The sequence below is a fragment of the Salvelinus alpinus genome, chromosome 13, assembly GCF_045679555.1.
Source record: "Salvelinus alpinus chromosome 13, SLU_Salpinus.1, whole genome shotgun sequence".
In the NCBI taxonomy this organism is placed as follows: Eukaryota; Metazoa; Chordata; class Actinopteri; order Salmoniformes; family Salmonidae; genus Salvelinus; species Salvelinus alpinus.
The window spans coordinates 7441629-7457572 of NC_092098.1; the positions used below are offsets into that span (position 1 = coordinate 7441629).

Consider the following 15944-nt stretch of genomic DNA (forward strand, 5'->3'; position numbering starts at 1 on the left):
AAGAGGATCTACAAATTACAGGACAACTGTTAACACATAGTAGGATACTCATTACTTTGTGTGACAGGTTTCCCCAATGTCATTGGTGCAGTGGACTGCACACACATAAGGATAAAAGCCCCCTCAGGTGCCCATGAGGCCGATTTTGTGAATAGGAAATCCTTTCACAGCATTAATGTTCAGGTGAACATAACTTTTTGATATTGTCCATTGACGAACACTCTGCATTGCCAGTGATGTGCATTGATTGGTGTAATATTCCTCATCTTATGATTTCAGATGGTCTGCAATGCTGACTGTGTGATCAGCAATGTTGTGGCAAAATGGCCTGGCTCAGTCCATGACTCCAGAATCTTTCGGGCCTCTGAAATCTATCAGTGCCTATCACAAGGTAAGCCACACAACCCCTATTTATAACCATCATGGCTGTGTCAAGAATATCACTGTGTTTATGAGGTAGTAATGATGAGATTTTGTGTTGACAGGTGAATTCTCTGGTGTGTTGCTGGGAGACAGGGGGTATGGCTGCCAGCCTTTTCTCCTGACACCTTTCACAGACCCCCAGGAAGCACAGCAGGCCTACAACCATGCCCATGCCAGGACCAGGGCCAGAGTTGAAATGACCTTTGGCCTCCTGAAGGCACGCTTTCACTGCCTTCACAAATTAAGGGTCAGCCCTGTTAGGGCATGTGATATTACTGTGGCTTGTGCTGTCCTCCACAATGTGGCCTGCCTGAGGAAGGAGAGGGCCCCCAGAGTGCCACCAGCCATGGACTGGGACAATCCGGCAATCTTCCCTGATGACGACAGTGGTCGGCTGCTGAGGGACCAATATGTGTTGAATTATTTTAGTTAGTATGTGTGCTTTCAATTTTGGTTAAATATGTCCTGCGGTGGCAGAGGAATTTGGGTTTTTTTGGGTTCGTTTTTTGACGAATTTGGCCTCTTATGATGTTTGTGCGGTATACTGTGTGTAATACAAGGCTGCAGGGAGGCTACTGCATCCATTCATTTGTCTGTTCAGTTGATGTGTATGGATTTGTCCTGCATTTATTTTAGTGTGCAGACATGCAGGGTGTGTTATATACAGACCTTTGAATGTGTATGTATCATTTTGTATAATATGCTTGGATTCTGTGCTTTCCATCTTGTAGAGTCACTGTGACTTCAGTTTCGAAAGGAGCTGATGGTTTACCTGCTTTGTTTTGTCCTTATTCAATAAAGGAACATAATGTTACACATTGTGTTTTTATATTCATATGGAATGTGTATTTGTTTATATGACAGAGTACTAGGGCCACACTGAAGAAAAAGGATAAAGTCATAAATTTATGAGGCTGGTTCTTTCTGCAGAAAAGCTACATATTGTTTTGATACTTATGACAATGTGATACTTAATATTCTGGCACATCAGCATGTCTTTGTTTATGAAACCATACTGAAGTACAATTTCACGAAATGCCCCACATCTGTCATTTTAACAACTGTCCTCCTTTAAAACAACTGGTTACAATATTATGACTTGTGTTTTTTTCCCCTCTGTGGCCCTAATATTCTATCATTTTATATATAGCCTTATAGTCTATGGGAAACTGTAAATTATCTAATGATAGCAACGTCATCTAAAAATCATTTTTTATCCAAAATCATTGAAATTAATGATCACAAACGTTTAAATAATAACAGTGGGTCTAGTTATATGTGATAACAATGTATAGTGAGCAGTGAAATAACTATTGGTTTCCATTTGTGGTGACTGCTGACTGACATTAGGGATGAGATTAAATAGATCCTGGAATTTAGCCTGGCCTGGAGCAGGCTAGCTCCACAGAATAAATCTCCATGGTAATTTATACCATAACATATCCTCCTGCCCCCTATCCATCTTTAGTGCAACCGGATTACGGATCAATTGAGCCAGGATCACCAAGATATCCTGGCTTAATCCCTTATCCTAGTTTTGTGCAACAGGCCCCAGGGCAGGTGGATGTTTATGTGTATGTAAAGTAAAGTAAGAATGTACAGTAAGCTGACCCCGCCCCCTCGTCAAGATACAGCTGTCTCTAATTACCATTGCCACCTGAAGCTATATAAAAGCCAATGTTCTGTTCAGGAAGAGAGAGCTTTTTGCAGGGAGAGATCATAGGCAGGCAGAGATCATTCCTGGAGAATTTGATTGTGATAGTGTTGGTTGTTTATCAGAAAGCGTTGGTATGTACTGTGTTAGTTGTTGCTGGGAGCAGTTGGTATGTTCAGTGTGAGATTGTTGCTCAGATAGAGCTTATTTGATGTCCTTTGTTTATTAGTTTGTTTGAGTATTGTTTGATATTCTGTTTCATTTGTTCCCAGGGGGGAAGGGGAAGGCACCTAGGGAGTGCTTAGGCAAGAGGCCCGCGGGCATACATATACCCGTAGTATATTCAATGTCTAGGCACACTAGGTAAGACCTGGGCGGACCACCCCCTGTATTTTGGTTAGGGCACCAGGTGGTGCTAAGTTAGGTAAGTAGTGGGTAGGCAGGTTAGATAGGAGAGGGGGAGCTTTGATATTTACTTTCTTTGCTTTGGTTCCGTCCAGCCCCTTTTCCCAATATTACCGTGTAAGGAAATAAATCCTAGTAAGCGGTCAATTTGTCATCCTTACTCGCACCTACAGTCCATACCTCTTTCGCTTCACGGAGAGTTGAGTTGTAGCAGGGTGTTGCGTTCCCTCTTCACAGAGGCGTGCATAACAGCCACTGACTTAGTCTGTCTTTAATTCCAGTTTGTCTACAAATTAATAATTGATATGTTGGATTCACATCTCCATCGCAACCAAAAATCTAAGTTAAAGAATGGGATGAAGCCAGTGGCTCAGATGGAACTATCCAAGCACTAGATGCATCTCCTTTAAATGTTGATATTTGGTTGCATTGTCAACTCAACACAATTCAATATTACAAACTAATTTAAAATTCAACCTTAAAATGAGAAACATCCATTGCCACAATTGAGGTTACTTTAACATTAGATGTATTCTTATGTAATCGTATAAAGCGTGCATGTTCAAGATAGGATGCAAAGGTCGCAGGTCTGTGGAGATCTTCACAATTGCTGTAATAATCTACGCAGAATCTCTAACAGCATTGATTACTTGCACTATGTACTTTTAATGTGATCGCAACTGCAATCCAGGTCATTTGGTTGTACTATTAAATGAAGCACAGTGATGACACAATCGGTTGTATAAATAAACACAATATCTGACATTGTATTTCAACTTTAGTGTGCTTTTTAAATGGTTGAAAGCACAGTGATAGACATTTGGGTGATGACTAAACCAAAAATCAGACGTTGTTTTCCCATTGGAATTTGGTTGTGCTTTTAGATGGTTGAAATCATAGTGATAACGTGTTGGAAATTGAACTAACCTTCGGATGTCTTTTTGAGTCGGTGAATATAGGTTGTAATCTCATTGATCAACATCTCAACCAAAGATTACCCAATTATCCACGTTGAAATGACGTGGTGTGCCCAGCGGGTGGATTGTTCAGTTACTTTGCCATGATGAATATGTTGAACACAATGACGCTTTATAGGGTAAGGGAGACCGGGGATGGTTGTAACGGGATAGTTGTAACACTCTCAATATCTCCAATCAGTAACAAGCTGGAATAATGTGACTCACTGTGCACATGCTCAGTTTAGCCCTCAACCCTAATATGAAGAAGCAAGACCCTATGATAGACTGCAGGTTTTACTGTGAAAAAATAAAGCTTTTGACGTAAAGTCATTTGACCAAATTTGTTTTTGTGATGGCATCACCTGCTTTGCAGTTAGATTCATCAAACGTATATCAGCTTTGTAACCGGTGTGTGTCGATATCTTTGACGTAAGTTAGCAATGCTAAAGTTTTAACATGTAGCCAAAATTGAAGCTAGCTAATGGCTGCAAGGGTCAGACTTAGTTGTAACAGCATGTCCAGCATTCAGTCTCACAGCGCGGGTGCACACGCACACACACACACGCCACCGCTCTGTCTCTCTCGAACTCACACACACACACACACCACAAACATTCAGTTGTTTAGTTCAGATGTTGTTTAGTTGAGAAGGGCCAGTTAATGGAGTGTAAAAAGAATAAACATTTTATGATTTGTATCATTATTGTATTATGTCAGCCATACAAATATTAAACATGGCAATGTTGTTCTCATCTTCTCAAAAAAGACTTTCAATATTTCGTTGCATGTCATGATTTATGCATTTTCTTATACTGTTACATTTCACCCCAAGCTCTGTTACAATTTACCCCTTCTCCCGGGTCAATTGTATCACTTCACACACAGATTTAGAGATAATACCTATACCATTTTGTAGCAGACAGATGGACGTTGTTCTTATCACATTTTGACTGTAGTAGTTCAAACGACCTCTGAGAAATTGACAAAAATGCTAAAAGTCTTACAACCATCTCCGGTCTTCCCTATTCCATGTCTGTGACAGGATGCTCCCCTGTCTGACAGCCCTCCAAATATGATGGCCCCATGCCACGACCCCATCATTGTAAATAGTCTGGCTCATCGGTTTCATAGGACGGAGGATACAGACCAAGTCCCACTGGAAAACAAGATCGCAATCAAGCTTTTTCTTTAGCAGGATTTTATTAGGCCTATCCCGTTCTTCGCCTTGCTATGTCATAAAGGCCACTGTTAGGAGATTATTAGGCCTATTGAAAGATAATCCTAATAGTAATCCTAATATACAACTTTATTCATATATTATTTTTAAAAATAGAATGGGTAAAAAGTGTGTTTGCATACTGTCGTGACGTTGTATTAGTTAATGTGACGACTGTTGCTCATCGAATGATTAAAGGTTTCTAATTGTGTGATTAAATGAATCAAGCAATTATTAACTCATTAACCTGGGGCACCATGGGAAAATGAGTTTTATTGAGTTTCAATTTCCCAAATTAACTCAAAGAATATCAGAATATCGATTTTACAACAGTCGCTAATTAATCAGTTTCCTCTACAATCTCATTCTGAACGTCGCATAATCCGGGAATCTGCACGGACCCGGGTCCCACCAATGAGTTCTTACCACACCAATCTTAGTTGAGTATTTATTTACTAGAAAGCTAAAATGATGATAAAATATACACATACACAAAACACAGTCTAGGCTATTGATTAGAACTTAGTATAACGAACGCACTATGGCGCGTGTCACCCAAAATTGGGATTTAAAAGAGAGAGAAAAAGAGAAAGTACACGAGAGAAATATACATTGGGTGAATTTGTCAGCTATGGTTATTTTAACCCTAGCCTTGCCCCGAACTACCGCTCTTATGGGTCAGAATATAATGATGTAATTACGTGTGGGAGGTCTCAGATGGGAAGCTACGCATGGGTCGTTTAGGCTTCTCAATGACGCACTTCTCCGGCGCAACTCTCTGGTTGTCCTCACGATGTCAGTGTCCTTTTGGCTTAGTGGTCTGTTTCCTCACCCTTGCTCTGGAAGGGGTCTTCTGAGGACAGACAGCTCTGTAGCTCAGAGCTCACAGCGTAGGAATGAAACAGTGTATATACCACGATTCGATGGAGAGTGGAGGCGGTCCGGTTTGAATTCACCCGCTTAGACAGCTACTCATCCGTAGCTTGGATAGAAAAAATATTTATTTGTTTTCAACCTTGTGTTGCGTTTTGGGTTCGTTGACTTTTTAGACCTTGGCTGCAGCTTGGGTCACTTAGTCTGATCTGTTCATTCTTAACTCACACGTCTTATACCCTCGGGTCAGAAGTGGGCGTAACCGCCTTTAGGACAATTCTCTGGGTGTACCAAGTTAAGAGGCAAGGTCTAGATTTTACTCAAATCCAATTTTAGACAACTAACTTCACATTTCATCTTTACCAACACATTTTCCTTGATTTAGACATTTTCCACACAACGTACAATGTATAAACATCAAGCATATCCTAGGAAAACTCTTAAAGTTACAATGTTTTCGTAATAACATCATCTATTAACCTTTAATAACAATACAAAAATGACATACATTTTCATATTCCATCTATCGTCATGACCACCATTGTGGCTGACGGAAACCATTGTTCCAAAGTCCCTTTATTAATGTTCTGAGGCTGGTTCTCCATAGTGAGAGGACAAAGGAATGTTGTCTGTGGCCTAAGATTTACCATGGGCGTGAGGGGTCAAGAAACCCCCACATCTTCAGACCCCTAGATCTCTCCTCCTCTGTTGGGGGTGAGAGATAATCTGTAGGGTTGTGGTCTCCTGTAACCTGACCTGATCAGGACAGTCATGACAATACACACACTTTATAAAAAAAAAAATTATAACACCTAGCTTACTTATTTATGGAGCATGTAGCCTACTGTAAGAATGAGCATGGACTTACCTCTGACACAAATGTGGTCAGAAATGTAGATTTGTCATAAGGTCCAGCCATCCAGACATATCTCTGTCTCAGGCTCTGTAATGTTAGCCTGCTGTCCGATGACGCTCACATTTCTCTCAAGAAGATGCCACTGCGCTTCGACAGACCGTGTGCACTTCGAAAATTCGGTCCTACTGGCATCCGCTGGGATAAAGGCTTGAAGGAGCTGTCTATCATCCACTTCTGTTAGAGGATTTGATTCATTGCTCCGGTCGTGGACCTTTCTTCATACACACGGGAAACTGTTGAGCATGAAAAACCCAGCATTCTTGCAGTTCTGGACGCACTCGAACCGGTGCGCCTGGCACCTACTACCATATCCCGTTCAAAGGCACTTAAATATGTTGTCTCGCCCATTCACCCTCTGAATGGCACACATACACAATCCATGTCTCAATGGTCTCAAGGCTTTAAAATCCTTCTTTAACCTGCCTTCTCCTCTTCATCTACACTGATTGAAGTGGATTTCACAGGTGACATCAATAAGGGATCACAGCTTTCACCTGGATTCACCTGGTCAGTCTATGTCATGGAAAGAGCACGTTTTGTACACTCTGTGTATAAATAAAATACAATTTTATTTGTCACATGCTTTGTAAATAACAGGTGTAGACAAAGTGAAATGCTTACTTACGGGTAAAAATGTAAATAATAACACAAGGAATAAATACACAGTGAATAACGAATAACAATGACGAGTGAAAATAACATGGCAATACAGGGAATACCAGTACCGAGTTGATGTAGTTGAGGTAGCTATGTACATATAGGTAGGGTTAAAGGGACTCGGCAACAGGATAGATAATAGACCGTAGCAGCAGCGGGTTACCATTTGATGAGCTATTTAGTCATCTTGTTTAGCAGTCTTGGGGGTAGAAGCTGTTCAGGGTGCTGTTGGTTCCAGACTTGCTACACTGGTACCGCTTGCCATGCGGTAGCAGAGACAACAGTCTACGGCTTGGGTGGCTGGAGTCTTTGTCCATTTTTTGGGCCTTTCTCTTACGCCTGGTATAGAGTTCCTGAAATGCAGGGAGCTCAGCCCCAGTGATGTACAGTTGTGGCCAAAAGTTTTGAGAATGACACAAATAATAATTTTCACAAAGTTTGCTGCTTCATTGTCTTTAGATATTTTTGTCAGATGTTACTATGGAATACTGAAGTATAATTACAAGCATTTCATAAGTGTCAAAGGCTTTTATTGACAATTACATGAAGTTGATGCAAAGAGTCAATATTTGCAGTGTTGACTCTTCTTTTTCAAGACCTCTGCAATCCACCGTGGCATGCTGTCAATTAACTTCTGGGCCACATCCTGACTGATGGCAGCCCATTCTTGCATAATCAATGCTTGGAGTTTGTCAGAATTTGTGGGTTTTTGTTTGTCCACCCGCTTCTTGAGGATTGACCACAAGTTCTCAATGGGATTAAGGTCAGGGGAGATTTCTGGCCATGGACCCAAAATATGGATGTTTTGTTCCCCAAGCCACTTATTTATCACTTTTGCCTTATGGCAAGGTGCTCCATCATGCTGGAAAAGGCATTGTTCGTCACCAAACTGTTCCTGGATGGGTGGGAGAAGTTGCTCTCTGAAGATGTGTTGGTACCATTCTTTATTCATGGCTGTGTTCTTAGGCAAAATTGTGAGTGAGCCCACTCCCTTGGCTGAGTAGCAACCCCACACATGAATGGTCTCAGGAAACTTTACTGTTGGCATGACACAGGACTGATGGTAGCGCTCACCTTGTCTTCTCCGGACAAGCTTTTTTCCAGATGCCCCAAACAATCGGAAAGGGGATTCATCAGAGAAAATTACTTTACCCCAGTCCCCAGCAGTCCAATCCCTGCATCTTTTGCAGAATAGCACTCTGTCCCTGATGTTTTTCCTGGAGAGAGGTGGCTTCTTTGCTGCCCTTCTTGACACCAGGCCATCCTCCAAGTCTTTGCCTCACTGTGCGTGCAGATGTACTCACACCTGCCTGCTGCCATTCCTGAGCAAGCTCTGTACTGGTGGTGCCCCCATCCCGCAGCTGAATCAACTTTAGGAGATGGTCCTAGCGCCTGCTGGACTTTCTTGGGAGCCCTAAAGCCTTCTTCACAACAATTGAACTGCTCTCCTTGAAGTTCTTGATGCTCCGATAAATGGTTGATTTAGGTGCAATCTTACTGGCAGCAATATCCTTGCCTGTGAAGCCCTTTTTGTGCAAAGCAATGATGACGGCGCGTGTTTCCTTGCAGGTAACCATGATTGACAGAGGAAGAACAATGATTCCAAGCACCACCCTCCTTTTGAAGCTTCCAGTCTGTTATTCGAACTCAATCAGCATGACAGAGTGATCTCCAGCCTTGTCCTTGTCAACACTCACACCTGTGTTAACGAGAGAATCACTGACATGATGTCAGCTGGTCCTTTTGTGGCAGGGCGGAAATGCAGTGGAAATGTTTTTTTGAGATTCAGTCATTTGCATGGCAAAGAGGGACTTTGCAATTAATTGCAATTCATCTGATCACTCTTCATAACCTTTTGTCAATAGGGGGAGCTGTTAGCACTATTTCTTTTTTTACATTTCCAAATTAAACTGCCTCGTACTCAATTCTTGCTCGTACAATATGCATATTATTATTACTATTGGATAGAAAACAATCTCTAGTTTCTAAAACCGTTTGAATTATGTCTGTGGGTGAACCAGAACTCTTTCTACAGCGAAACTCATGACAGGACATGCGAAGCTCTGAAAAATAGTCTCTGATTTCGGATCAGTTTAAAACTCTGTGTGTGCCCTATGGCTTGACATGAACTGCACCCGCCTTCCCCTGGATGTCAGTAACCAATGAGAAGTGGAATGGTCTCTCTACGTGTTTCTCAGAGTTTATAAAACGGAATGGAGTGAGATGACCCTTCTTTTCGACGCTGGCCAGGACGCAAGGGAGGACATCAGAATCGCATGCGCAAAAGCTCTCGTTATTGATCAAAGATATATCCGTCTGTGATTTAATTCGATACAGGTGTTAGAAACATCATAACGAAGTTATTTGAAACCGATTTATATCAGTTTATGCGAGTATATTGCTATTTTTCTGAATTTCCTTAGTATTGCGTTTGATGATTTGGGCATGTGTGTGCCGTGTAGCTATCGTTAGCTGCTAGATCCGAAGTTGAGGAGGTCGTTTTACAACAAAGCAACGATTCTTTTGGACAAAGGACACATTGCCCAAGATACTGATGGAAGCTCGTCCAAAAGTAAGAGTTATTTATGATTTTATTCCGTATTTATGTGGAAAAATGTAAACGCAGTTGTCAGCCATTTTTTGCGGCACTAGTCTGGCTGTAACTCACAATGTATGTCTAGTAACGTAAATTTAAAAAATCTAAATCAGCGGTTGCATTAATAACCAATGCATCTTTCATTAGCTGTCCAACCTGTATTTTTTTTGTCAATCTAATCGATAAATAATCGTAAACTTAGGTGCCCTTCCAAGATGGCGCCGGATAGAATGCATGCCATGTTTTGACTGATTACATAGCATAACAACGATTTGTGATGCTAAACATGCACATTTTCGAACAAACTCTATATGCATTGTGTAATATGATGTTACAGGACTGTCATCTGAAGAATTCTGAGAAGGTTAGTGAAAAAATTAATTAATTTTGGTGGCGATAACGTTATCGACCCTTTTGGCTTGATTCAATGCTGGGGTGATGTTAGCTCATGTGGTATGCTAATATAACGATATATTGTGTTTTCGCTGTAAAACACTTAGAAAATCTGAAACATTGTCTGGATTCACAAGATCTGTGTCTTTCGATTGCTGTATGCTGTGTATTTTTCAGAAATGTTTTAGGATGAGTATTTTGGTAATTGACGTCGGTCTCTGTAATTATTCCGGCTGCTTCCAACGCTATTTCAGATTGCAGCTGCAATGTAGAACTGTGATTTATACCTGAAATATGCACATTTTTCTAAAAAAAACATATCCTATACCATAAATATGTTATCAGACTGTCATCTTATGAAGTTGTTTCTTGGTTAGTGGCTATATATATCTTTATCTAGTCGAATTAGTGATAGCTACTGATGCAGGAAAAAAATGGTGGAGAAAAAAAGTGGTGTCTTTTGCTATCGTGGTTAGCTAATAGATTTACATATTGTGTCTTCCCTGTAAAACACTTAGAAAATCTGAAATATTGTCTGGATTCACAAGATCTTTGTCTTTCAATTGCTGTAGGCTGTGTATTTTTCAGAAATGTTTTAGGATGAGTATTTTGGTAATTGACGTCGGTCTCTGTAATTATTCCGGCTGCTTCCAACGCTATTTCAGATTGCAGCTGCAATGTAGAAATGTGATTTATACCTGAAAAATGCACATTTTTCTAAAAAAACATATCCTATACCATAAATATGTTATCAGACTGTCATCTTATGAAGTTGTTTCTTGGTTAGTGGCTATATATATCTTTATTTAGTCGAATTAGTGATAGCTACTGATGGAGTAAAAAACTGGTGGAGTAAAAAAAGTGGTGTCTTTTGCTAACGTGGTTAGCTAATAGATTTACATATTGTGTCTTCCCTGTAAAACATTTTAAAAATCAGAAATGATGGCTGGATTCACAAGATCTGTATCTTTCATCTGGTGTCTTGGACTTGTGATTTAATGATATTTAGATGCTTGTATTTACTTGTGACGCTATGCTAGGCTATGCTAGTCAGCTTTTTTACTGTGGGGGGTGCTCCCGGATCCGGGATTGGGAGGAACTAGAAGATAACATTCTGGAGTATATGCAAATTGCCATCATACAAACTGAGGCAGCAGACTTTGTGAAAATTAATATTTGTGTCGTTCTCAAAACATTTGGCCACGACTGTACTGGTCCGTATTCACCACCCTCTGTAGTGCCTTGCGGTCGGGCGCCTTACCACATTTGCAGTACCAAGCGGTGATGCAGCCAGTCAAGATGCTCTCAATGGTGCAGCTGTAGAACCTTGTGGGGATCTGAGGGCCCATGCCAAATCTTTCCAGCCTCCTGTCTTGCCCTCTTCACAACTATGTAGGTGTGTGTGGACCACGTTAATTCCTTAGTGATGTCAACACTGAGGAACTGAGGAACTTGCGTGCTTCCATTTTCTGTAGTCCACAATCAGCTCCTTTGTCTTGCTGACGTTGAGGGAGAGGTTGTTGTCCTGGCACCACACTGCCAGGTCTCTGACCTCCTCCCTATAGGCTGCCTCATCGTCATCAGTCCTACCACTGTCGTGTCATCAACAAACTTGATGATGGTGTTGGAGTCGTGCGCAGCCACGCAGACATGGGTGAACAGGGAGTACAGGAGGGGACTAAGCACACACCCATGAGAGGCCCCGTGTTGATGGTCAGTGTGGCGGATATGTTGTTGCTTACCCTTACCGCTTGGGGGCGGCCTGTCAGGAAGTCCAGGATCTAGTTGCAGAGGGAGGTGTTCAGTCACAGGTTCCTGAGCTTGGTGATGAGCTTGGAGGGGACTATAGTGTTGAATACTGAGCTGTAGTCAATTAACAGCATTCTTACATAGATATTCCTTTTGTCCAGGTGGGTGAGGGCAATGTGGAGTGCAATAGAGATTGCGTAATCTGTGGATCTATTGGGGCAGTATGTGAATTGGAGTGGGTCCAGGGTGTCTTGGATGATGGTGTGGATGTGAGCCATGACCAGCCTTTCAAAACATTTAATGGTTTTAGATGTGAGTGCTATGGGGCAATAGTCACTTAGGCAGGTTAACTTGGCGTTCTTGGGCACGGGACTGTGGTGATCTGCTTGAAACAAGTTGGTATTACAGACCGGGTCAGGGATACGTTGAAAATGTTAGTGAAGACACTTTCCAGCTGGTTAGCGCAAGCTCGGAGTACTCATCCTGGCATTCCATCTGGCCCCGCGGCCTTGCGAAGGTTAACCTGTTTAAAGGTCTTACTAACATCTGCTATGGAGAGCTCTCTCATGCACAGCTGGTGTTCTCATGCATGGCTCAGTGTTGCTTGCCTCAAAGCAAGCATAGAAGGCATTTAGCTCGTCTGGTAGGCTTGCGTCGCTGGGAACGTATCGGCTGGGTTTCCCTTTTGTAATCAGTGATGGTTTGCAAGTTCTGCCACAGCTGTCGACCATCAGAGCCGGCGTAATAGGATTTGATCTTAGTCCTGTATTGACGCTTTGCCTGTTTGATGGCACACCGGAGGTTGTAGCGGAATATCCTATAAGCGTCCAGATTAGTGCCCGCTCCTTGAAAGTGGAAGCTCTAGCCTTTAGCTCAGTGTGGATGATGCCTGTAATCCATGGCTTCTGGTTAGGGTATGTACGTATGGTCACTGTGGGGACGATGCACTTATTAATGAAGCCGGTGACTGATGTGATAAACTCCTCAATATTATCGGATGAATCCCTGAACATTTTCCAATCTGTGCTAGCGAAACAGTCATAGCTTAGCATCCGCTTCATCGGACCACTACCGTATTGAGTGCGCCAGTGGTACTTCCTGTTTGTGATTTTGCTTGTAAGCAGGAAGCAGGAAGATGGAGTTATGGTCTGATTTGCAAAAGGCAGGGAAGGGTCTTGTATATGTTTCTGTGCGTGGAATAAAGTTGATCTAGAGTTTTGTCATCTCTAGCTGCACAGGTGACATGATGGTAAAAATGAAGTAAAACGCATTTCAGTTTCCCTGTATTAAAATGACCAGCCAAGAGAAACGCTGCCTCTGAATGTGCATGTGCATTTTCTTGTTTGCTTATGGCCCTATACAGCTCGTTGAGTGCGGTCCTAATGCCAGCATCGGTTTGTGGTGGTAAATAGATTGCTACGAAAAATATAGATGAAAACCCTCTAGGTCAATAGTATGGTTTGCAGCTTATCGTGAGGTATTCTAACTCAGGCGAGCAAAACCTGAGACTGTCTTAACATTAGAGATTGTGCACTAGCTGTTGTTAATAAAGAAACACACCCCTCCCCCCTTCGTCTCACGGTTGTTTCACGACTCTGAGAAACATAGGATATTACAGTTTTTCATGTCCCGTTGATAGGATAATCTCAAGCAGAGCTCATCCAGTTTGTTCTTTAGTGATTGCACGTTCGCCAATAGAACAGATACACAGTCAGGTCCAAAATTACTGGCACCCTTGATAAAGATGAGCAAAAAAAAGATTGTATAAAATAAATAATACAAATAATACAAATATGCCCCCCCAAAATTTGAAATTATATTATTTTATACTGATACAATTGCTCAGAGAGAGATTTTGTTTATATATTTCTCTCTAAAAAAAGATTGAGGTCTTGTCCTTGAGGCAGAACTGAGAGATTTCTTAGCTAATTTGTAAAAATTCATGAAAACAAAAATGTGCTTTTTGGTTTAGGGTTTAGGGTTAGGCATTAGGTTTAGGAGTGTGGTTAAGGTTAAGGTTAGGATTAAATCAGATTTTATAACTTTGTGGCTGTGCCAGCTAGTGACCACTCTGCAGAGCTGCCTCCAGAATAAGATTCATGACAAAAAACACTAACCTGACAAAATGATTTGCATCCGGTTTCAATACCTCACCTTGGGAGGATAACTACACTGAGCCTTTCCTAAAAATGTTCATGAGATTGGAAAAACTTTGGGAGGGACCATTCCTCCATACAGAATTTTTCCAGATCATTGACATCTTTCGTCTGCGCTTATAGACTGCCCTCTTCAATTCAAACCAGAGGTTTTTTAATTGGGTTGAAGTCCGGAGACTGAGATGACCATTAAAGTCAGAAATCTGAGATTTCTTTAGCCATATCTAAGAGAAACAGAAAAAAATCGAGATTAGAGTCTTTCAATAAATGTTCTACCTGTTCACTCCTAGAAATAATGCTACGAATGTTCAGAAGATCTCCCAATATTCCTCGAGGCATGGAACGAGGGTCCCAGAGTATTTTAGCCTGATTAACGGTTTGAAAAAGTTTCATGGTACAATGTTTTCTAACACCTGGGTTAAGGGAACTGGGTTTCTGACTCGAAGGCAGGTTTTGTTTGGGACATGTATCAAGAGTTGGCATTAAAAATGAGTTATCAGCAGATTGCTCATTCTCTTGAAAAGCCATGTAAGCGACAGAAGTTATGCTCACATACACAGAATGTCCTTCTCTGAACCAGATAATATAGGTTACTCAAATATAGATGATTTCTATCCTTCATCAATGATTTTGGTTTGGATGGCTAATTAGGGGGACTTTTCTCCACTTCTCCCCAGAATTACATCCTCCATATCAGCCTTTTCTTTCTGCAGGTGACCTAACGCCAGACTCTGATGGGGAGCTTGTACCCTGGGCCGCTTGCGTGTATGTTGACAAACAAGCAAGCAAGCAAGCCGTCTGGTGAGTATCAATTAGCCTATTTACAAAATTAAATTATCTGGCAACAGCTCTGGTGGATGTTGTTCCTTGAAGGAGACTCTGGAGCAGTGCAGGGAGCACTGCAGGGAGCACTGCAGGGAGCACTGCAGGGAGCACTGCAGGGAGCACTGCAGGGAGCACTGCAGGGAGCACTGCACTGACCTCACCAGCCTAACCATTTCTTTGTGGATTTTGATGTGTGCTTGGGGTTATTGTGTTGCTGGAAGATCCACTTGCGGCCAAGTTTCAGCCTCCTGGCAAAGGCAACCAGGTTTTTGGCTATAATGGCCTGGTACTGAGTTCATGATGTCGTTGATCTTAAGGGCCCCAGGACCAGTGGAAGAAAAATAGCCCCATGACATCAAAGATCCACTATTTAACAGTAGGTGTGGGGTTATTTTCTGCATATGCACCCTTATTTCGACACCAAACCCACAACTGGTGTGGTGTGGCCAAAGAGCTATATTTTCATGTCATCCAACAAATCTAAATCTAACTTTGCTAAATGACAATGGCATTTGGATTGGAACTATCGGTGCTATGGTCAGATGACATGAAAATAAAACATTCTCATAAAACATTTTTGAAAAAGGCTCAGTGCCATTATCCTCGCAATGTGAGTAATTGAAAGGAATTGAAAACAGAGGTGCCTATAATTTTGCTATCTATCTTTGGGAATTGTTTTTATTACTTGTTAAACAAAATCTCCATCTGAGCAATTGTATTAGTATAAAATAATATAATTCCCCCCCCCCAAAAAGCATACAATATAGCTCAGTTTTGTATAATTTATTGTATACATTCTTTGCTCATCTGAATCAAGGGTGCAAATAATTTTGGACCTGACTACATCTTACTTCCCTTGAGATATCCAGGGGTCTGACCCATTGTATAGACCCCACTGCTTGTGTACATAGATGGCCATAAAGTGGCCCCTGAGTGTAAACAGGGACAATAAAGCAATTTTTTGCATTACCTGTCCAATCAGAGATTGACAACATGGGTACTGTGACTGTTTAAGGCTAACTGGGCTGAGGAATAATTGACAACAGCAGACTCTTTGCTCTGTATGTCGGGATCCTTCTCTTATAACATCTATTGCCCAGTATTAGGACAGTTATATCTTAT

At 41.6% G+C, this 15944-nt stretch overlaps 1 long non-coding RNA gene across 1 annotated transcript; it reads left to right on the forward strand.

The window, feature by feature from the left end:
• The first annotated feature begins 12 nt into the window (after positions 1 to 12).
• Positions 13 to 1237, forward strand: LOC139536895 (uncharacterized). The gene is made up of 3 exons (XR_011667422.1): positions 13 to 183; positions 280 to 391; positions 486 to 1237. It is a non-coding gene; the product is annotated as an uncharacterized lncRNA (long non-coding RNA).
• Positions 1238 to 15944: the final 14707 nt, after the last annotated feature.